This window comes from Canis lupus, chromosome 6 (assembly GCF_011100685.1).
Source record: "Canis lupus familiaris isolate Mischka breed German Shepherd chromosome 6, alternate assembly UU_Cfam_GSD_1.0, whole genome shotgun sequence".
NCBI classification, from domain to species: Eukaryota; Metazoa; Chordata; class Mammalia; order Carnivora; family Canidae; genus Canis; species Canis lupus.
In genome coordinates this window covers 61,786,425-61,810,323 of record NC_049227.1, presented here as the reverse complement: position 1 = coordinate 61,810,323, position 23,899 = coordinate 61,786,425, and the positions used below count along the sequence as shown (strand labels likewise).

Below are 23,899 nucleotides of genomic sequence, written 5' to 3'. Positions count from 1 at the left end.
AGGATTTTTTGTTTTTGTTTTTAAGTGATAGAAAGCATATTTGCTTAAAGGCTATAATGGCTGTGGTGGGCCTTTTTCTTTAACATAGGTATCCTGGTTCCTGAATCTGCATAGAAGTGAGAAAAATATTTTATTTTATTTATTTTAATTTATTCATGAAAGGCACAGAGAGTTAGAGGCAGAGACACAGGCAGAGGGAGAACAGGTTTCATGCAAGAGGCTGGATGCGGGACTCGATCCCGGGTCTACAGGATTACGCCCTGGGCCGAAGGCGGCACTAAACGGCTGGGCCACTGGGGCTGCCTGAAAAATAATATTTTAAATTTCCCAGGCTTTTCCTGTTATGTTCATTATCTCAAATAGTCATGAGGCAACTCTTGTGTATACTGGACATTCTGCTGTCTTTGCCCCACTTTTGCTGTAAGTTTAGCTTCAAAGTGATCTGTTCCTTTGGCTTATTTCTAATGTTCAAGCTGCTAGTTCTGCAAAGCCAGCACCTGTTATCTCTTAGAGCCTTCTAAATTTTCTTGGGGATTAATAATTTGTTTCCCTTTGAGCACCAGCTGCAAGCACCAGCATTCTGACTGACTCTCTGAAAGGAGTAGGTATTTGAAGTTCCTTTGAAGGAGAATGGAATTTGATCAAGGATTTTAAGAATGGATAAGAATTTGACAGGAAAAATTCAGGCAGAGAGTATAGCATGATCAAAAGTATGGAAATAGGGGGAAAAAAGGTATGAAAATGGAGGCACATGCAGTATATTCAGCATATGAGGTGTAATATGACAGTAAAAATGTATTGTTAGGTTATATAGAAGGAGATAACCATGGAGAAGATAGGTAAAAGATTGTGGAACTCAGTGAATGCCAGGTCATTTAGTAATATTATCTATCGATTATTGACCACTTAGGTGTGTGTGTCTAGGTCTGTGTTAATCTTTTTAGGAAATAATCTCATGTAATTCTTAAAAACACCATTCCTATTCCTCTGAAGAAACTGGGGCTTAGAGAGGTTAAATAGGTTGATAAGACTCAAAGAGCTAGGTTAGATTTGAATCCACACATCTCTCTTAAGCTATGCTGCCATCCTAGGCCTCTGTAGCTAATTAAAGTTAGTTTATAGTGCCCTGTAGATTTTATACAAGAAATTTGCAATGGTCTGGAACTTTATTCTTATAAACTAGGCAATCACTGTTAATATTGGACTGAGTGAAGAGCCATGATTATAAATGTGCCAAACTTCAGAAGAACTTCAAATATGAGTCTGCTAGTACAGGATCATGAACTGATGGCCCCAAAAAGAAGACTGTGTTTATTTTGGATAACAAAATAACTTCTCGATATCCAAGGCTCTTTAAAATAATAGAAAGTCTCTGAGACAAATACTCCAACCTGTATGTTCATGGAAACGCTTATCACTCTATATAGGCCCTAAGTATTTGATAGTTTAGGTCTGGGTCAAAAAGCATCTGGTTTTTACTAATAATGGCTAATTGAATTTAGAAGCTGAATCATATGTGTTTATTTTAATTTTTTTCTAACTCAGAAGTGGCATTCTTTATATTTTAAAGGTATGGGGATCCCTGGGTGGTGCAGCAGTTTAGCACCTGCCTTTGGCCCAGGGCGCGATCCTGGAGACCCGGGATCGAATCCCACATCGGGCTCTCGGTGCATGGAGCCTGCTTCTCCCTCTGCCTATGTCTCTGCCTCTCTCTCTCTCTCTCTCTCTCTGTGACTATCATGAATAAATAAAAATTAAAAAAAAAAAAAAAAAAAGGTATGCCATGGGCAGCCCCTGTGGTGCAGTGGTTTAGTGCCACCTGCAGCCTGGGGTGTGATCCTGGAGACCCGGGATCGAGTCCCACGTCGGACTCCCTGCATGGAGCCTGCTTCTCCCTCTGTGTCTCTGCCTCTCTCTCTGTGTCTCTATGAATAAATAAATAAATAAAAATCTTAAAAAAAGGAAAACACAACCATTAAAAATAAAATAAAGGAATGCCAAACAGAAGTATTTTTTGTTATTGTTGTAGTAGGTGAATGTCTTCCATTGAACAACAGCAATTTTAGTAACAGCATGAGAACTTTGGGGTTGAAGGGATCTTAGTAATTGTTCACTAAAGTCTTCTTGTACAGGTAAGGCAGATGAAGCAAGAAATTAGATGATGTGGCTGCAGCTACTTCCTTATTTAAGGCTGTTAGAGCTAGAACTCTTTTTTACCAAATGGCACTACCCCGGTGTAGGTACCCACTTAGTATATGTGAACAACTGCCATAACTGACAGAGTCTCTTAGTGGTTATAAGGCAGGACTACCTGTAGCCATGGTCCTAGGTGGATGAGATACTTGTGGCTGTATGTTAGAATCTTCTGGGAATCTTTCACAAAATACATATACTAACCCCTCTTTTAAAACTAGTTGGCAAAAGAGTCCATCATATTAAGAGCATCTTTAATCAGCAAGCATAGGTCCTGTGTCTAGAAAGCATGCAAAATATTCTTGTGTTTTGAAAATAGGTGTCTGAAAACACGTAGCTCAGTAACCTAATAACCATATTGTCGATGGATACCATAAAGTTATCCTTTACAGTGTTCACAAAAGATATCCATACATGTTCTGAAAAACTGTAAGTAAAAATATAAGATTTGTGAGACCTCTGATTCTTCTATATGATTACTTTTATGGGTATGTAAATTCTGAGATTTTATTTTAAACCAGTAAATTAGACTGCCATAGTTTTATGGATGTTGGTAAGAAGATAGGAGTATTAGCCTTTTGTACCAGCTTCCTTAGTTCCTCTTAGCATAGTGCGGACTAAGAAGCTCCATGAAGTGGGCTGGTGAATACACCTAGTGAGGTGCATTCCTGCAGCCCTGAGTTGCACAAATTTTTGTGCTCTAATTTTTGCTCTAGAAGGAGACATTATCCCCATCTTCCAAGACTATCGCTTTACAGCCACCTAAAGCAGTCTGGACCAAAGAGCAATCACTGCCTCTGCTTGCAGAGCATGCAGAAATGTGATAGATAGACCAGTGGAAAAATGTCTCCCAATAGGCATCATATTGTATTAGACAAAGTTGGCCATTGTTTATTCTCAATCTAAATGAAAAATGTTAAAAAATAAATAGTGTTAGGAGTGTGACCACTGCGCACTTTGTCTTTATTTTGAGAAAAAGAACTTCTGTTTACCTATACATCTACAAGTATAGTAATATGAAAATTAACTTGCTTAGTTAGTTGAAAGGTGTTCTGTTTAACTGAATTTTCTCTTAAGATATTAAAATTCTTGTATGCTGAAAGAAAACATGCTATCCCTTTACTTTCCTCTTTTTACCTGAAAACATTTTTTCTCTGTGTTTTATTTCAGATGCTTTGAGTGTGCCTGTCATGGGCAAAGTGTGATGTACATATAGATATGAAAGATTGTCCTTTATTCAAAGTTGTTATATGCCAGGAATTTTTTAATTTAATACCCCCACAGTAATGAAATTTTCAAATAGCTTTATTTAACCAGACCTCTATATTTGCTCATTGACTAGAATCTGGTTTTGTTTTACATTTGAAAACCTTATCACTTGCTCCATGCACAATATGGTCTATATTCTTAAGCTGTCTGTGACATTAGAAATTTAATAAAGTTTCCCTTCTGCCCTTTCTTAAACTCCAGAGTAGTAAAGGTGTTGTTAATGTTTTAAAGTGTCTAGCAATTAGAGTTGATTTTCTCCAACTAATGCTTTTATTTTCATATTAAAAATTTTTAGTGTAGCAAAATACTGATCCAATTAACAATTTAACGGACCCTAGACCCTCTAAATATATTTTATTCAAGAGATCGATGCTCTAATTACATGGGTAATTTCATTATGAAACATTTCTCAAAATGGTATACTTTTTTTTTTTCCAAAATGGCATACTTTTGATTAAAGGGTCATAGTGAGGATTAAATGAGAATACCTGTAAAGCATCTTATGTAAAATGTGGCATTTAGAAAGTTCTCAAATGATAGTTACTACTCCTCTTACCATATTATTATTTTTTAAAGCTGCTTATGTGTGTTACATGTGTTTGCATTAAAGTGGTAAGCTATCCCAGAAAATGATGATCCAGATTTTAAAGTGAAGGCTCTCTTGTGTTGTTTAGTACAGTACCACTAAGCTGCATGTGGTTATTTAAATTTAAATGAAAAATTGTTTTTGGTCCTACCAGGCACATTTTAACCGCTCAATGGCTGCATGTAGCTCGTAGCCACTGTTGATGGTCTAGAACATTTTCATCACTGCATAAAGTTGAATTGGACAGTGCTATTCCAAGCTAGTGGTTTTTAGTATGTTGTAGGACCTTTCCAGATTATCTCTGTATCAATGGAAAATAAAATAGATGAAAAATGAATACAATTTTAGAATCAGGGTAAAATATAAATTAGAATAGTAAGTCAAGACTATAGGAACAGTTAGAACACATAGGCTACCTCAGAGTCCTTAATCATTTCTTAGTTTGATGTGAAAAAAATTTTTTGAGTTATAAGTTACAGAAAATTGTGTAAATCTTGAAGTATATAGCTTGATGAATTTGATCTGAGAATTTGGTTCTGAGAGTTTCCTTCTCCTGTCTAAAGTCAAAAATAAAACACACTGGTTCCTTGGAGGGGGCAAAAACTTTCCTAGTTCTTATTTCTGAGAGAAAATTCTTGAATGGGGCTTTATGTAGGGTGTATTGAATGACGTAGTGCGTTTCACAAAGCTAACAGTGTCCTAAGTGAAAGCTGAGGTGATGATGCTGAGGTATAATTTTTGTTGGAGGTGGAGGGTGGGGGATCTATTTTTTTATCCAAAAATAAAACCCAGAGTATATCAAGAAATGGTTAATCTGTATATCCTTCAGATAAGAGTTTTCATTTTCTCTCCTTTATATTTGTATGTATATATACACACACACACATTTATAAGTTATGTGTGAGTATATGTATACATATCTATGTATTATGAAAGATATAATTTCTTTCAGTCTCCTTATTGATAATAATTGGGCAAAGGAGGGGCTTGAATGACAGTTATTTTGGATTATCAATTAGGTGTATATTTATTGCTTTAAGGAATAAACATGAAAGTAATGGTTTCTGTAAAGGAAACTATTTTCCACCTTCTATGTGGAGGAAAAAACTCAATTCTTCCCTACTAGGTCTTTCTTCCCTCTGAGTCTTCTTTACTACTTACATGGAATTCATACTTCTGGTCACCAAATGTGTGGTGGTTTTTTTCCCCAACAGGAAATTCTCTGTGACACCAGTGGGATCTTCTACAATTTAACTCAGTTCTGACACTATCTGCCTGGAGATAGCATCAAATGCCACAGGTTAAGGGCAGTCCCACAAGAATGACCCTGCTGCCTTCAAATGACAATCACAAGCTCAGTGACACCATCCAGCAACCCACTCACAGCCACCTCATTAGAACAGAAGACACTTTTATCACCCAGGAAATTATAAGGGTTTTAGGAGCTTTGTGCCAGGAAGTGGGGGGAGACCAGTATATATTTTTTATTATCTCACAATTTCCTTTTCTGAAAATTCAGGATTTAAAAAAATTTCTTTCTGAATCCAAGCTTGTCCCACATTCAGAGGAAAGTAGGCCAATAGAGAACCTGCAGGTAAAGCCAGGGTTTTCTGAAGGAATAATTCTATGTTTGATTTAGTGCTGAAAAGGAATCAGTCAAGTCCTTAAAATTCTTTAAAACGTAGCATGGCCTAGATACTTTTAGCTGGAAGATAGTTTTAGACAATATTCCCAGGTGGCCACCGTGGTTACAGAAAAATATCAATAGTACTCCTGTGAAAATCTGATTTTGAGCAATGTGAACCTGCCCACAAGGAACTGATGGTGGAAGGGACATTTTCTTTCCCCTCTTCAGATTATCTCCTTACGAGGCCTTTACTTCCAGTTTGTGTGATCTGACTTTTTGCTCTGCTGTCTTGATTTGTGATTTTCTTACAGGATAACCTGCGGTTAATGTATAAAGAATTGGCTTCTTTTAGGGTACCACTAAAAAGATTTCCCCACCAGGAAAAATGTCACCTTACTCTATGGTGCTTGATACATCTCCATTATAAATGATCCTCTATTTAGAAAGGTTTGTAGTGCTACATGATTTTCTCTGTTTAGACTTTGGGTATCATTGTCTTACTAGTTTCATAGATCTTTTAGTTAAATTTAAGGAATTAGGGAATATATTTAGAAATTGTAAAATACGGCTCCTTTTCCCTGAATCTTTGGACAATAAAAATGTATTTAACATTGATATGTATCTAAAAAGTCCTCTTCAAACCCATGGTCATAATTTTATTCTATGTCATCTTCTAGGAGTTTTATAGTTTTGTGTGTGTGGTTTTAAGTTTTATTTATTTAAATAATTTCTACACCCAAGGTGGGGCTTGAACTCATGAGCCTGAGATCAAGAGTCAGTCAAGTGCCCTGAGTTTCGTAAGTTTGTATTTTGCATTTAGGTCTATGATCAACTTTAAGGTAATTTTTGTAAAAGATTTTTTTTTTTTTTTTTGCATGAGAATATCTTTTTTTTCCAGCACCTTTTGTTGAAAAGACTATTATGCTTTTCCCACTGGGGCTCCTTTATCATAGATCAGTTGACTGTGTTTATGTGGGTCTATTTCTGGGCTGTTTTGATTCATTGATCTACTTGTCTGTTTTTCACCAATTCCACACTGTCTTGATTGCTATAGCTTTATCTGGAAGTCCAATAATGTGTATCCTCCAATCCCTTTATAATCTTGAATCTGATTTTTGTCTCTCTAGATTTACCCATACCGAATATGTGAAGAAATCATATAGTATGTGACCTTTTTGACCTTTTTGTCCGACTTTGTTTGCTTAGCATGTTTTTTTTTTTTTAATTTTAAAAGATTTATTCATTTGACAGAGCGAAATGAGAGCATGAGCGGGGGGAGGGGGTGCGAGGGAGAGGAAGAAGTAGATTCCCTGCTGAGCAGGGTGCTCAGTGTGGGGTGGCATAATGTTTTGAGATTTATCCAAGTTATGGGTGTATCAGCACTTCATCCCTCTTTATAGCTGAATAATATTCCATTATATGTACATACCGTGACTTGTTCATTTATTTATCCATTGAGGAATGTCTGGGTTCTAACTTTTGGGCATTATTAATAGTTCCACTAAAATCATTCTGTACATTTAGTTTCATGCAGTATATGTAAGATACATATGTAATAATGAAAAAATAAGGCTAAAGACTTCATTGGGACCATATTTACTGTCATCAATGGCATTGTGTTAAATATTGAGAGATACAGAGATAAATTAAGCATGGCCCTTATTCCCAAGAAATTTAAACATAATTTAGCATGTGGAATTTTACTGTGTCATTATAAAAGCAGAAGATGAACAGTACACATTTTACAGAGCCACCGCATAGAGTTGAGGCCACCTATGAAGTAATTTTAAGGTGCTATAGATTGAGTTAATTATAAAACTATAAAATACGAAATTTGCACACAGATGATTAGTTAGGATATTAAGCTCACCTGGATGCTGTGGTCACCTAAGCATTTGTGATCACAAGTGAGTTACAAGTGAAAAATCTGATAATTGATTTTTCTTCCAAGCTTATGATTCTCCTCTGCTCCTCAGCCCCTGGCAAATGATGGCATGGGAACAAGTGGTTTTGTTGTATTTATTTTTGAATAGGTAATGGCTGAGGTTTTAGCTTAAAACCAAGGGTCCCAAGACATTTTGAATGCCCTTCTCTCTTTTTCTGTCAAAAAATGAAAAAAATTGTCAAAAATTTAAATCTTAAAGCTAAAGTAACTTTCAAAATACTCTTCAGTAATTTTATTTGTATTCCTAAAATAATGAACAGTTGGTTCAGTGCCAGTCTGAGTGTTAAAGGCATAATCCTTTAGTTCAATTTATTCTTTTTATTATGTAGTTAGTAGGCAGGGATATTGGTAGTAATACATATATTGTCTTCATTTATAAAGAATGAGTCTCCCATATGCTTAGAGCTGTTTTTTGTTTGTTTGTTTTTTGTTTTTTAATCACTGAGATAGATTTGTACTGGTAAACTCAACTCACACCTGGACTATTTTTGAGTATCATGTATTTGTAGTATTACTAATAGTGCTTATAAAGTACTAAATGATCCAATAGCAAAGGTTAGATGAGTCTGGATCATATTTTAATCGCTTCCCTTAATCTCAGTCTCATTTCAAAAAGGATTTTATTCACTTTTCATTGATACAATAAGATACAGTAAATAGCTAAGGAGATCAGAGTGACTGGAAAATAAGCAGGAGGAAGATAATAGTTCTAAGAATAATGTTAATACATAAAAATGTATGCCTTAAAATGCAACCTTAGAAGACCGAGAAGGTTCTTAAAAGCTGTGAGTTTCCTAATGACCAGTGAAGAGAAGGATTAGTTTATAAAATAAGAGGTGTTTTTTTTCCTTTGCCAAAAGAGATATAGATATAAATAATTGTAGATAAGTGTCTGAATTGGAACACATACTTGTTTTCTTTTCAAGCATCCTATGAAAGAGGGATATGAAATCTTAATACTCATTGCTAAAGGTTCTGTAGTTTTGATTTTAAAATGGGTATATGAGGGTGCCTGAGTGGCTCAGTTGGTTGGCATATGCCGTCACTCGGGTAATGATCCTGGGATCCTAGAATCCTGAGTCTTGCTTTTTGGATCCTTGCTCAGCAGGGAGTCTACTACCCCCCCCCCCCCCATGCTCTCTTTCTCTTTCATACTTTCTCTCTCAAATAAATAAATAAATAAAGTCCTTAAAATAATAAAATGAAGTCCTTAAAATAATAAAATGAATATGTGTTTATTATGGAATACTCTGACATCTCATATTAGTCCTTTATATTATACTGCCCGATATTTTTTAAAGCTATTTTATGCTAAAGCTTTATTTTTATTTTTTTGTGAATTCCAAAACCACCTCTCAAGAATCACACTATTTTTCTAGTTCAGCAGGGGCTGTTATTGTTAAAGATGGAGGCTTCAAGAAACTGTTCTAACCCCTGTCATCTTATTTTGGGGAATTACCTTCTGCTTGCCAGTGACTCTAAACTTATACTTTCCATCCTTTAAATGGTCTTTTTTTGTGTCAGGCACTACTTAGACATTTCCTGGCTGTCTCGTGTTCCTTCAACTCCTTGTGTTTGCTGGCTCATCTCTGCTTGATTCCTTACCATTCATTAGTTCCCAGTTGAGACATGACATTTCTCCCAGAGCACTTAAATCTCCATGGGGTCTTTCCCTGAGGACAGCTTCTTACTTAGTATCTTATTTTTCCATGTGTAACTTTCCATAATAGCTCCTTGCTGCCCTCTTCTGGCTGTGACATTAGGGTGGTATGAGTATATTTTAGTTTTTAATCCTTAGAATTCTAGCAATATCTTGTATAGCCTAGCTGCACATTAAAATCACTTTTGGAAGTTTTAAAGAAACCGCCAATGACTGGGCTTCACTTTTGGAGATTCTGATATAATTAGTTTGGGAGCAGGATTGAGGGGGCTGGGCATTTTTGTTTCATTTTGTCTTTTAACTTCTTAGATGATTAAAATATCTAGCCAGTGATTAAAATCTAACTACTGGGGTAGATGACCCTTGAAATCCTATGGGGCTTGACCTACTTAGAAATAATCCTTAGATTTTTTAGATATCATAATGAGTTTTTTTAAAGATTTTATTTATTTATTCATGAGAGAGCGAGAGAGAGAGAGAGAGAGAGAGAGAGAGAGAGAGAGAGAGAGGCAGAGACACAGGCAGAGGGACAAGCAGGCTCCATGCAGGGAGCTGGACCTGAGACTGGATCCCAGGTCTCCAGGATCACGCCCTGGGCTGAAGGCAGTGCTAAACCACTGAGCTACCCGGGCTGCCCATCATAATGAATTTTTAAAAATAACATTAAAATGAGGAATATAGGACTATTTTTTACCTATTTTTTATTTATTTATTTTTTACCTATTTTTTAAACCAATTTTTCCTACTATGTGGGAAAAGGCGTAGGTTAGACAAGGATATGATATAAATAAATGATAAAATATAAGGTCTGTATGATATCTACTAATACCGGGAAAGATTTTTTGGGGTGTGTTTTGTATTATCATTTGCCTTTTAGCTTTTAGATTCATTTCTGAATTTTCACTTCCTTCTGTCTCAGGGCCTTCTGCCTGGATTTAGCCACTGGGACATACTCATACTAATGAGTATGGGGGAAAATTCTTACTAATATTATTTCTCAGTTGGATTAGAAATCTGATGGGAAGTGTATCTTTATAATGAATTTCTTAAGTAAAACATTGTTAAATACATTTGTAATCATCTTTTAAGTAATACTTCTTGTCCTTTAACTATTTTGTTAAGAATACTGTTGGTACTGTTTTGTTTCTTACATTTTAATCCATGGTATAAATCTTGTCTTTAATTTGGATTATTTTAAAAAATAATAGAATGTGTTCCATTTTTTAGGGATTTAAGATCAGCACTGTAGTTAGTATACAAGGGAGTTATTTCAACAAGGACCTTTTTTTCTTTATGAAAAGAAGAGTGTAGTACATTATATTGCCTTGTTAGAGCATATTACTGAGAATTTATTTAATTGATTCTTTTGATTTTTTTTTTTTTTTTTGACCGTTAGGGCTCTTGGGAACACAATACAAAAGCAGCTAACACTTAAGATACTTGCTAAGTTTATCAATATAATTATAGATCTTTATGTAGTCTTTGAACAAGTTTTAGGATCTTTAGTTTTTTTTTAAGTGTCCTGTTAACTCTAATTAGTTCATTAATATGTGGCCACTTCACTGTATTTCTTTCCTGGAGATTTATTTGTTCAGATGTAGGCTTTGCATGATATTCAATGCATATATATGTATTGGGTAGCAATGTTCTTGAAATCCTGGCAAAAACATAATGAATATTTGTATGGTTTTGGCTTAGGTCAGTTTTGGATTACTTAATCTCTTTAATCTTTGAAACGTAGTGGTTCCTCTCTGTGGACTGTTTAAGTATCTTTGGTGTGCTTTAAAAACAAAACTTCATGCTGCTAGATTTTAAGATTTAAGATATTAAAAAAAACATGTTTGGAAATTTAATTTCAACCCTGTTGAAAATAAGTGTTGTAAACTAATTTTATTCTCTTATTATTTATGTCAAGACAGGAATATGAAATCAATACCATTCAGCGAGAGTATAGAAAATTGGATTTTTTGCTGACAGAATGGAATAAAGACACTTTCATCAAATTCTTCATTTACTAATTCCATATAAGTAAGGTTGTTCCAAATACATGATTTCTTGACATATGTGTATCCGTTAGGTAGGGACATGTATTTTCAGTTTTTTTTTTTTTTTTTGAAAAACTATACAACTTCTTTGTTCAACTTTTCCTTCTCATTTACCCCATAACCTCATCGTTTCACTCCCCTTCGTGATTATAGACTTCTGTTCTCCAAGTGCTTTAACTATGTCTTGCTCCAAAAACAGGGAAAACACTTCCTGGGTACTACAAGTGCCTACATAACTACCCCCATTCCCTGGACCAGGTGTTAGGGTTTCTCATGCTATATAAGTGTGTGAGATAAGGAAAAAGAAAAAATACTGTCTTGGTACCCGGCAGCTGAGGAAAAGGTTCTTGACACTGAAACTCTCAAACATTTTCCTTAGACTTAAAAAAAATGACTATATCATTGTCATTGCAACCTATAATTCTCATGTGAAGTGTATTTTTATAGAGTGGACTGGGAATCAGATCTGTTCATCATTTATGACTTCTTTCGTAAGATGTGTTTTAAGATCTAAACGTCAAGTTTCCAGATGAACTTTTAAAATGTTTTCTTTGAAGATGAATTATGTTTGTTTTCAGATTTTTATCAAAAATATTATGGTACTAAGGTTGAAGGTGGAGAATTATGAACCATAGATCCTCATACCATATCTTAGTGTTTTTTTGGGTTTGATTTAATTTGGGATTTTAAATTCTTTGTTCTTTCCTATGTAATTATTTTGAACCAAGATGATGAGACTTAAGCTTTCTTTCATTTCTGGATTTACCCTTATTGTCCCCTCCCTTCCTTTCTTTTCCTCTCTTCCTTTTCTGCATTCATATACCCCAGCCTGATTTCTCTTCAATTCCATAGATGCCCCAGTACTATCCATTTTTATTTGGTCTTAACTTTCTACTTTTACTACTTCTAGGGATATTTTTTTTCTTTTGCCTGAAAAAAGAAATCTTTTTTTTTTTTTTTTTCTTAAATGTGCTTCTTTATTTTGCTTTACATTTATTGGACTCCTGGGATATGTGGATTGATTTCTTATTACTTTTAGAATATACATAGCCATTATCCATTGATATATTATCTCTGCCACATACTTTTTATTCCTCTGAACTCTTAAATGTGTTTTGGGATATCTCATTGTTTTCTCTGTATCTCTTCTGTACTTTCCATTACTTTCTCTCTCTGCTTCTTTCAGCATAGTTTCTTTTGACCTGTTAGTTCAGTAAAGCTCTTCAGATGTAATTTGCTGTTCAACTTCTCTTTTGACTTCTTTAGTTACTTCTTTAGTTATGTTTTCCATTGTAGGATTTTTGGTTGTTTCTTTTTGAAATCACTCAATTGCCTTTTTTGGAGTTTTCTAGTTCCTTGCCAAGTTTTTCGGCTCTTTTTAAAAAAACTCCTCAAACATAAGCATAGTTGGTTCACAGTCAGTGACAGTTCCAATATCTGGAGTCCTGAAGGCTGTTTTTGGTGCTTATTTTCATCCCCTCTTGGTTCTTATTGGGTGGTCTTATCTCCTTTGAGTGTATGTTGGCCTTTATATTTAAGAAATTACTTATAGAGATAATTTGAAGCCTTGGTCATTGTTATTTTTCTCCAGGGAGGATTTTCCTGTATGTACCTGGGTCAGGTACCTTGGAGTACTAGTAATCAGAATCACCTTCAGTTTGGGGACTTGAGATTCTCTAGGGAATGGGGATGACTTAAAGCCAGGCTGCTGCAGGCTGTACAAGGGCTATTTTATTTCTGATTCACATGATTGCTCCTCAGGTGTAGCCTGTTAGAGTCCTAGCAGACAGAAAGCACTGTCTCCTTTTCTAAGGCTTTCTTTTACATAATTTAAGTTTTTCTTATGTCAGGTTGAAGGTCATTTCCCTTTTACATTCCTATGAGTATTAGCCAGTATCTCATAAAAGGAACCCTGGCATCTCAGCTTGCTCTTATCCACAGGGCAGAGCTTTAATCATTGACTTTGGAAGTAGTTGCTTCATGGACTTTCCCCCTTTTTGTTCCTTTTAATCTCATGGCCTTGGTTAGTTTTGATTCTTGATTCCAGAGTTTTTTTGTTTTGTTTTGTTTTGTTTTGTTTTGTTTGGACAGTGTTTCCCTTATCTAGTGTTTGCTAATAGGATTCTTGATTGTTGATAGGAACTGCTGAAAACTCATGTAAAAGATCTCCTTTCCTCTAGAACCTTACTATTTAAAGCTGTGGATCTCAATCTCCTTCCTCCCTCCCTCCCTCCCTCCCTCCTTTCTTTCTTTCTTTCTTTCTTTCTTTCTTTCTTTCTTTCTTTCTTTCTTTCTTTCTTTCTTTCTTTCTTTCTTTTTCTTTCTCTTTCAAGATTTTATTCATTAAAAAAAAAAAAGATTTTATTCATTTATTCATGAGAGACACAGAGAGAGAGAGAGAGGCAGAGACACCGGCAGAGGGAGAAGCAGGCTCCATGTTGGGAGCCTGACGTGGGACTCGATCCCAGGTCTCCAGGATGAGGTCCTGGAGGGAAGGCGGTGCTAAACCGCTGAGTGCCACCCCCCCCCCCCATCCCGGGGCTGCCCCATCAATCTTGTTTCCACCTAGAATTACTGAAGAATTAAAAAAAATTATGTCTGAGCCCCATTCTAAGAGACTCTGATTTAATTGGACTATGATAAGGATGACTCTTAAACTAGAACTCTGGGGTTGGGATCTCGGTATTGGTATGTTTTAAAAATGTCCAGATTTTTTTTTTTTTTATATTTAGCCAAGATTAAGAACCATTGATTTAAAGATTGTTTTTATTGGCCATATCAAAAGTTCTGTGAAAAAAATCTGTTTATTTCTTTGCTTTGAGTGAACATTTGGAATAGATGTTGCAAGCAAAAAAAAAAAAGAGAAAAAAGATGTTGCAAGCAAAGATTAAAAACAAAAACTCTCCACAAGTACAGTTGACCTTAGAGCAACACGGGTTTGAACTGCATGGGTCCGTTTACGGACAGATTTTTTTCTGATAAGTACAGTTGTGTAAATGTATTTTCTTTTCCTTATGATTTTCTTAATAACATTTTCTTTTCTCTTTATTGTAAGAATATGATATATAACACATATACAAAGTATGTGTTGATTAGCTGTTTCTATAGATAAGGTTTCTGATCAACAGTAAGCTCTTTGTAGTTAAGTTTTAGGCTGACTTAACTACTTAATTTAGTTATGTGCAGATGTTTGCACAGCGGGTAGGTCACCACTTCTAACCCCCTGTATTGTTCAGGGGTCATCTATCTGTACTGAAGACATAGCCCAATCCAGTCAAGATAGTGACCTAAGTTTTTACGATGTTTGTTTCAGAGCCTTTGGTTAAGAGCATTGGCACTGGAACTACATGGACTTAAGTCTTGGTTCTTTCTCTAGTCTTGCTTTAAGGTAGGATATTTTATCATTTCATCTCTAAAAATGGAGAAAATACAATGATCTACTTTATAAAGTTGTGGATTAAATTAATTCATGTATATTCTAAGTGCTTAGAACAGTGCCTAGGACTTAAGAAAGTATTATGAAAATTGTTAGCCATGGTGGTGATATTCATTTGTGTTAATTAGTATTTTAACCAGTCCTATGACAACCAACCATTTACATAAATTTTTATAAATCTCTTCAGTTCCTAGAATTAGTTCATTGATCTTATTTGAAAAAAATAGTGTAGGAGTTAAGTGTTAAAAGGAGCTTCTTAGAACCACCCCTCATGAGAATTATTTTGTTAGTTGATGTGGTTAATACAAGGTTGAGCTTTAAATGAGGACAACTAATTTGTCCTTAGAAAAATACTGCAATGGTTTCTTTATGTAATGTAAAGAATTTCCCTTACTGTATCTAACATTATTTATTTTTAAAGATTTATTTATTTATGATAGACCTAGAGAGAGAGAGAGGGGCGGAGACACAGGAGGAGGGAGAAGCAGGCTCCATGCAGGGAGCCCCATGTGGGACTCCATCCCGGAACTCCAGGATTGCGCCCTGGGCCAAAGGCAGGCGCTAAACCGCTGAGCCACCCAGGGATCCCCAACAGTTTTTAAAGAATTACTAGCCTGTATTGAGGGCTGTGTGCCAAATACAGTTCCAGGTGTTTTGTGTGTAGTATTACATTGATATTTACAAACCTGTGAGGTGTTTACAAATCAGGAAATTGAAACATAGAGAAGTAATTTACTCTAAGTTATACAGCTAATACAGGTCAACCAGGATTGAAGGTAATTTGATTTCACTTTTTGTGCTCTGAAATCCTAAGTATACTTTTCTTACTTGACTTATAGCAACTGATCGACCCATAGAGGTTCTTTCTTAAAACCCTGTTCATAAACAAAGTTCCATTAATCTTTTAGGTTTAAAATTGCCTTTCAGGTTTAAAGGTTTATTTCTTAATTCTGTGCTCAGTTGCAAGTATCTAGTTAGATTCTTCAAAACCTGGGTTAGTTTTTCTTTTAAGGATAAATTTGCCTTCTGTGCCTTCCCTTTCTGAAGCAAACATCTTAATATGTCTAATGGAGCCCATTTCTCTAATTCTGACTTGCTGAAGTAGCTTTTAAACAATTGTGCATGTGTAAAAAGATGTTGAGGGTTTGCAGCTGCAAGTATTTCTTTCTCAGCTAATTTCATATAGTTCTTCTTAATTTGAAGGTTGTAATGATTTAATGGTTTTCTTTCCAGAGGCTTGACTTTTATAATACTGTTACATTTTAAAACATGTGTTATAAACAAATAGGCATTTGTATAGGTATTCTGAAATTTAGAATTATTGTATGAACTAGAGAAGCTAATATTAAAAGTTTATAAATACAATTTGATAAATATTTAGTTGGCTTTTACTTTTGAGCTATAACAATTAGATTAAACCTGTTTACTGACAAGATTGAGTTACATAAAAATGTTAAAAATATTTTTAAAAAAATTAAGAGTATTCAGTAAAAGAAATAACTTTAACATTTCATAACAGAATGATTAAACCTTGTTTAGGTTATTCTACCAATGCATATTTTTACAAATAATATATTAATGTGAATAAACATGATTAAGTTAATTTTCTGTGTTAGTGATCTAATACTGAGAAGAATCTGAAAGAAATATAGATCAGTTATGAATCAAAAACTGAATGATTAATCTGCTTCATGAAACCCAATTAAAAGATTTTAAGCCTAATTTTAGCATTTGTGCTTTTTATTTAGTTTGCCAGTAGTGGCATGGGTGATTGTCCATGTTTAAAATTATTTTGATTCACATATTGTTTTTGAGAAAAAACATAAGAAAATTAAGAGATGATACAAATGTCCAAATCTGGAGGACTTTAAATTTACTTAAAAATGCCTTTCTTTGATGTGGTAGGATAATTTACAGTCAATGTTTTGATATTTGTATGTCTAATAGGTGCCCATTAGCATCATTTACAAGTGTCTTGTCTATGGAAAAGGCCCCAAAATGACATCAATTTATATAGGATCAAGGAATAGATTCCTGATATAAACTGAGCCAATGGCATTTCCTTACCCAGGAATGACTTTAGCAAATTTTATCAATTCATTCAGTCAGCAAATGTTTGTTCATTCAGGGCCTATTATATAATAGACGTTTCAATTGCTAGAGATACACTGGTGGAAAAGACAGATAAAGTTCTTGCCCCCCTGAAACAGATTAAATTGTGGCTTGACATAGAAATGGTGGCATTCAAGAGGAAGGCCCATAAATAAATACTATTAAGGTCTACAGAATTCCCTTGGTTCTGTCATCCTGATGATTTCTTTATTTAGTTATGTGAGCTTTCACCCAGTATCTGTCCAATCTTCCCAATAAAGCTGACTGCTTCCCTCTCTTATTTATAATTTCTTAAATGTTTTAAACCAAAAGAGTTTACTATATAATTGGACCATAATTTTACTATGGACTCTGCCTAGGTCGGAGGTCTACCCCTAGACTGGACAGTGGGATTTGCATACAGATGGTAGCTTCTTAACAATTTGAATCTTAAGAATAGGGAAATGAGCATTTTACAGCAGAAATCTGTTCTGTTTTGTTCACTAGCAACAAAACAATGTCCCTACAGCATATACCTATAATATATATTTTCAAATTTCATATCATACAATTTTCAAATTGTATTCTATAGTATCTCGTGTTTTCATTAAGAACTTGTAGGAATTTTCTGGAAATTAGGATCTAGTACTTCTATTTAATAGTCTGGCTGATGTTGAATTCTTCATTCTTAAAAGATGAAAAAAGCAAAAATACTCTGGTCTCAGAAGATGTGAAAACGATTACTTTTTAGAGTAATCGGTTTTGTGTTTTGAATTAATGCTTTCAAGATTCTGACCTCCAACATTTTATATTTCTCTTTCTTTTTTAATGATCTTATTTATTAGAGAGCACAAATCATGGGGGGGGGGGGCGGGGACAGAGAGAGAGAGAGAGAGAGAGAGAGAGAGAGAGAGAGAAGCAAACTCCCTGCTGAGCAAGGAGTCCTACATGGGACTTGATCCCAGGACTTGAGATCATGACCTGAGCCAAAGGCAGATGTGTAACTGAGCCACCCCGGTGCCCTTCTTTTTTCTTTTTAAAAGATTTTTATCTATTTATTCATGAGAGACACAGAGAGAGGCAGAGACACAGGCAGAAGGAGAAGCAGGTTCCCTGCAGGAAGCCTGATGTGGGACTCGATCCCAGGACTCCAGGATCAAGCCCTGAGACAAAAGCAGATGCTCAACCACTGAGCCACCCAGGAATGCCAAAATGAGCACTCTTCTCATAGCTCACTTATTAAATCATAAATGACTTGAAGGCAGTCACCATGTCACCATATTTTATACCATTTTACATAGAGATAACGTTCAATAAATGTTGGCATGTTTTGAATTTAATAGAAATTGACTATATATAACTTTATCACAGGTTTGGTTTAACCTTCCTTTTCTTAACTTTTTATTTTGAACTAACTTCAGACTTAACAGAAAGGCTGAAAAAATAGGACAGAGTTTCTGTATATCCCTTACCAGCTTCAGCCAATGTTAACACCTTGCATAACCATTGGACAGTTACCAGAACTAGGAAATTAACAGTTGTATAATACTATGAAGTAAACTATAGACATTATTTGAATTTTACCTGTTTTTCTACTAATGCTCTTTTCCAGGATCCCACATTGGATTTAGTTGTTATTTCATCTTTATTCTTCCGTAGTTTGTAATGGTTCCTCAGACTTTTCTCGTCTTTCATGACCTCAGTTTGGTTTTTCTGTGTTCTCTCATGATTATGTTGCAGGATTGTTGAGCACTATGGTCAAGAAAGAATTCTTGGGGCACCTGGGTGATTCAGTCGATTAAGTGTCCAACTCTTGATTTTGGCTCAGGTAATGATCTCAGGGTCAAGAGATTGAGCCCCACATTGGGCTCCATGCCAAGCACAGAGTCTACTTGTCCCTCTCCTCTGCTGCTCCTTGTACCTGCTCATTCCCCGCCCCCCGCCATAAATAAAAAAATTTTTTAAAGATTTTTATTTATTCATGAGACAGAGAGAGAGAGAGAGGCAAAGGCAGAGACAGAGACAGAGGGAGAAGCAGGCTCTATGCAGGGAGCCTGACATGGGATTCGATCCCGGGTCTCCAGGATCAGGCCCTGCGCTGAAGGTAGCGTAAACCACTGAGCCACCTGGGCTGCCCTTAAAAAAAAAATTCTTGAGCTGTTTCATGATGCAACTTAGTAAGTTTATTCACGTTGCACAGGGACAGAATGTGTGGGCAGAAAGAGCTGCACTTTTGCTGTATGAAGCTGGTAGTTATATGCTTAGTGCTCAAGGGGGAGGGGTGTGCAGGGAGTATTAGATCATAAATGTTTTCTTCGAATTTCTGCTTAAAAAACTACTTTCCTAAGATTCCTCTGGTGCTTATCATTCAGCTTAGTACTAACTATTGATGAGAGGTGCAGGCAGTCATGAGACCCTTTAAGAATACAGAAACCAGCATTTATTTGATTCTCATAGAAACTATGCAGGCTATAGGTCAGCCTTCTGGGCTAAAGGTGAGCATTTTTCTGCTTCCGTTCCTCATCAATTAGACTAAAGTTATACAGGTTTGACAAGAGTATCACAGAAATTATATGTATTTGTGAAATCAACATGTTTTATTTACTAGTGATGTTGATTTTGTTCCCTTGGTTAAGGTGGTTTCTGCTGATTTCTTCACTGTAAAGCTACGATCTTTCCCTTTGTAGTTAATAAATTTCTTGGGGGATACTTTGAGACTCTGCAAATAACAAAGACCCTTTATCTTTCTTTTTTCCCTTTCCCAAGGCATACTGATTTATCATTCAAAATGGATCTTTCTTTTCCTTGGGTCCCACCCAGTTCAGGTCAGTTTCCTTAAATTCAGTTCTTTGTTTGCAGGGTCAGGTATGCAAAATACTAGGAATGTAAAAATGAACAAGACTCAGATCCTGTAGTATCACTTAAGAGTATGCTTTGGCATCAGAGGGACCTGATTTCAGGTCCTTATTTTGAGTCTTGGAGTTGTGTGAAATTGTGTAATTTGCTTAACTGAGCCAAACATTAATGTCACAGAATTATTAATGAGGAATAAATATAAATTCTAGAAAAGGGAAAACTATTTGTAATGATAGTGCATCATTAGTTGCCTGGGGCCAAGGTTGGGAAGTTGATTTAAAGGGGGCTGAAGAAGCTTTTTGAGATGAAGGAAATTCTTAAATCTTAATTATTTTTCCAAAACTCATCGTTCTGTATGTTTGAAATTAGCATATTTTATTGTATATAAATTGTGTATCAGTGAAGTTAATTTAAAAACTGAAATTGTTCCTTTGGAACATTGTTTTCCATAAACAATGCAAGATATGATTACTTGGAATCCATTAAAGCCTTTGATTTTAGAAATCATCTTAAAAAAAAAAAAAAAAAAGAAATCATCTTAACTCTCACCTAGTTCAGAGGAGCCTTGTGTCACCTTAGGCATTTGCAGAGTGATCTGAAGTTCATTAAGGTCTGTAGTCTTTATATTTTAGTATGTCTTAGGTCTAAGACTCTTAAGTCATTCTTCCTAAGGTGGTTTCCAAACCCTTAGGATCTTCTTGGTGTGCTTAGAACCTTTATCTTCTTAGAACGTTTTAAATTAATTATCGAGGACGTTTTGGGTTGATTATCCAGGAGGTCAAGTTGACTGAAATCAACTTCTTGAAACACTTTGACTACAGAATTTTGTCTTATCTTTGCAACTCCAGAACTTGCCAGACCCTGATGAGCCCCTGCAAGTTCTTACTTGGTAACCTATAGTTCTTAAGACTAATTTTGTCGGTGTACCCATGTGTGTATATACACATGAGCTTTATGTTTAATTTATTCTTAGAATGCTTAAAGACGTAGAGAAATAATTTTTATATGTGTATTTTAATTTTTAAAAAAGATTTATCTATTTGAGAGAGTGAATGTGTGTGCATGCATGTGTTGGGGGTGGGGGGAACAGAAGGAGAGGGAGGAGGAGAGAGAGAATCTAAAGCAGACTCCCCACTGAGTACAGAGCCCAATGCAGGGCTCAACCTCAAGCCCCTGAGATCGTGAACTGAGCTGAAATCATGAGTCTTGTGCTTAACTGACTGAGCCACCCAGGCACCCCTTATATGTGTATTTTAAAATCTTGTTCCTTTCCATGTGATTTACAAGTCATATTCTATAGAAAGTAGATCAGTATCTTGTAATTCTGGCTTTTCTTATTTTGATGCTAGGCAAAGGAAGCAGTGCTGTTGGGATTTGTAGTGCTCAAAGTGTTAATTGGCAGCATATTAAAGGCCGTTTAATTTTGTTTTTCTCTGAAGTAAATTCAGTTGACAACTCTCCCCCTGAAAAGATCTAAGGCCGAAAAGATTAAGTACAATGACATCAGTTTTTTAGATAATAATATATTTAAATAGAAATTCTGAATTTACAGAGAAGCTACTAAATGATAGTGTAAAGAAAGGCAAGGGTAGAGCTTTTGACTCCTGGTTGGTGCTTTATATAATTTTGTTAGTGATATCAAGATGACATCAAACTGTGCTGGATAAGTTAACAATTATGTGTTGTATTTAAATCTGAAGTAAAAAATCAGGATTGGATTTTTACCTGTTCATTTTGTTCATTTTAAGATACCATATATTTTATACCTTCTGCCAAATATTGTGTTGTTCTTTTATTTATTTTTTTTTAAATTTTTTTTAAATTTTTATTTATTTATGATAGTCTCACACAGAGAGAGAGAGCGAGAGAGGCAGAGACACAGGCAGAGGGAGAAGCAGGCTCCATGCACTGGGAGCCCGATGTGGGATTCGATCCCGGGTCTCCAGGATCGCGCCGTGGGCCAAAGGCAGGCACCAAACTGCTGCGCCACCCAGGGATCCCTGTGTTGTTCTTTTAAATGTAACTGATGGCATTTATTAATCTTTATATATATGTATGTTGTATAGTATACATAATATGTATGAGCATTATTAATAGAGAAGTTTTGTAAGGTTTGTTTTCATGTTATATTCTTGTGAGAACCTATTTTACGGTGGGGTACAAAATCTAATAACTAAGGATACTGTTTTTCTACTAGCTATTTCTATAGGCTATACATTTTGACAAATACTTGGGAGGATTTAAATAGCTTTTGTGAAATCCAGCTTTACAACCCACACTTAAAAAAAAAAAAAGGCAAATGTATATATGGGATATTTATTTGTCCTCATTCTCTAGAATAAAACAAAGTATACTTTTATTAAATACACGATTAAGATTAGTCTCATGCTGCAATTAGGTATCGATAGCTGAAACATAGTTTGGAATAATACATGTTAAGCTTCTGTATCTGTTCAGTAGCAGATATTATTACACATCCTAAGTTGGAAACTCTCATGGTAATAGATTTTGATTGAGAACTTGTCTGTCACTGTAGCAGCTGCTTTAGATTGCATTTATATTTAAATAGGAGAAAGTGATCTGTTTAGAATTTTAAAAGTTGTTGCCATGGCAAAGTTACTTGCTATCTCATCTTTTATCTTTGCCATTGAAGTGATCTATCTGGCTGCTTATTCCCATGAGTAGGAAGGATGAACTGTTCTGTTAGGAAGCTTTCATTGGGACAAAGCTGAATGCTTCCTAATGGGATGTAAGTTAGAAAGACTAAAGCTTAATAAAACCATTGGCTTCAGTTAGATATAATTAGAATGGATTCTTCTCGATTAAAACCAGTCAAGATAAAGCTAGATATTTTTAAAGAAAAAAATGAGTCAATATAGCATTACTTTTGACCAATTCAATGAAACATCCAAATTGTATGTTATGAAAGGGTTTACTTCTGAGTATTACTTCCAGATTCATGAGACAAGTGCAGATTGATCTTTTCTTTATGAAATTGTATGTCCATGTTTTTAAAAGAAAGTAACATATCCTAGCACCTCCTGCTCCTCATTTTTCCACTTATTCTTTTGAAAACCATGGCATTTTAATTTTGGTTGCTGTAAGTGATTTTTGAAGAGTATTTTGTTTTATATTACCTTATTTATAGGAAGAATGATAGTTCAACTCTTCCTAGACTAATAATTAGCTATGTGATGGGTATTAACCTCCAACTAAAAATCTAGTCTTTTTCTTTACACATTTTTTGTTTTCAGACAGTGTAGAAATACTGGAGAGAATCCTCTCACACTATTGTGTGCTCAAAAAGTCATGTTTTTTTATTTGGGAGAGAGATCTTTTTTGGTAAATGACTATTTTCTATTTGCATTGCCCTCAATTTCTGTGATTTTGATCCTTAATATACACACTGAGCTATGTGCAGTATCAGTGTATTGTAAAGCTAACAAACACGCCTTTGATTAATTTGAGGTTATTTTGTATCATTGACTTAGGAGCTTTAAGACACATTACATATTTATAACGTCATTCCCTGGGGATCCCTGGGTGGCTCAGTGGTTTAGTGCCTGCCTTTGGCCCAGGGCCTGACCCTGGAGACCCGGGATCCAGTCCCATGTCCCATGTCAGGCTCCCTGCATGGAGCCTGCTTCTCCCTCTGCCTGTGTCTCTGCCTCTCTCTCTCTCTCTCTCTCTCTCTCTGTCTCTCTCTCTCATGAATAAATAAAATCTTAAAAAAAAAAAAAAATATATATAATGTCATGCCCTGAGATAATGCAGCTATTGTGGTGACATTTTCTCAGACAGAATTATGATTCTTTGGTCATCTGAGCATATGAAAGACCATCTAATAAAATACTAAAAGTCTTGTATTTAAATGAGTATGCCTCTTAATACTTAACTGACGAATGGAAAGGCTGTTAACCTATGGTACAAAAGAAAGTAAGACAGTGTCTCCAATTTATCTGAGTCTTGTTTCTCTGTTCTTTGGCTATTTGGTAATGTTTTTAAGGCTAAGTACTTGAGGGAATGAATGTATATAGCTGAAGGCAACACCTATTGTTTTTGCCTTTGAGATGTGTGGAAATGTGGAGATGGATGTCACAGAAATTTAAGAGTAAAAAGAGAAGTTCAGGGCATTGTTTTGTGTGTTGTTAATACACATAAAATTTAATAAAAATCTTGGAGAACTAAGTA

The 23,899-nt window shown here is 35.3% G+C and overlaps 1 protein-coding gene across 2 annotated transcripts in view; it reads left to right on the top strand.

Annotated features, from left to right (window-relative positions):
• The window catches only part of HS2ST1 (heparan sulfate 2-O-sulfotransferase 1), a 173,764-nt gene that overhangs the window by 23,827 nt on the left and 126,038 nt on the right, over positions 1-23,899 (top strand). The gene's annotated exons all lie outside the window — the stretch shown is intronic.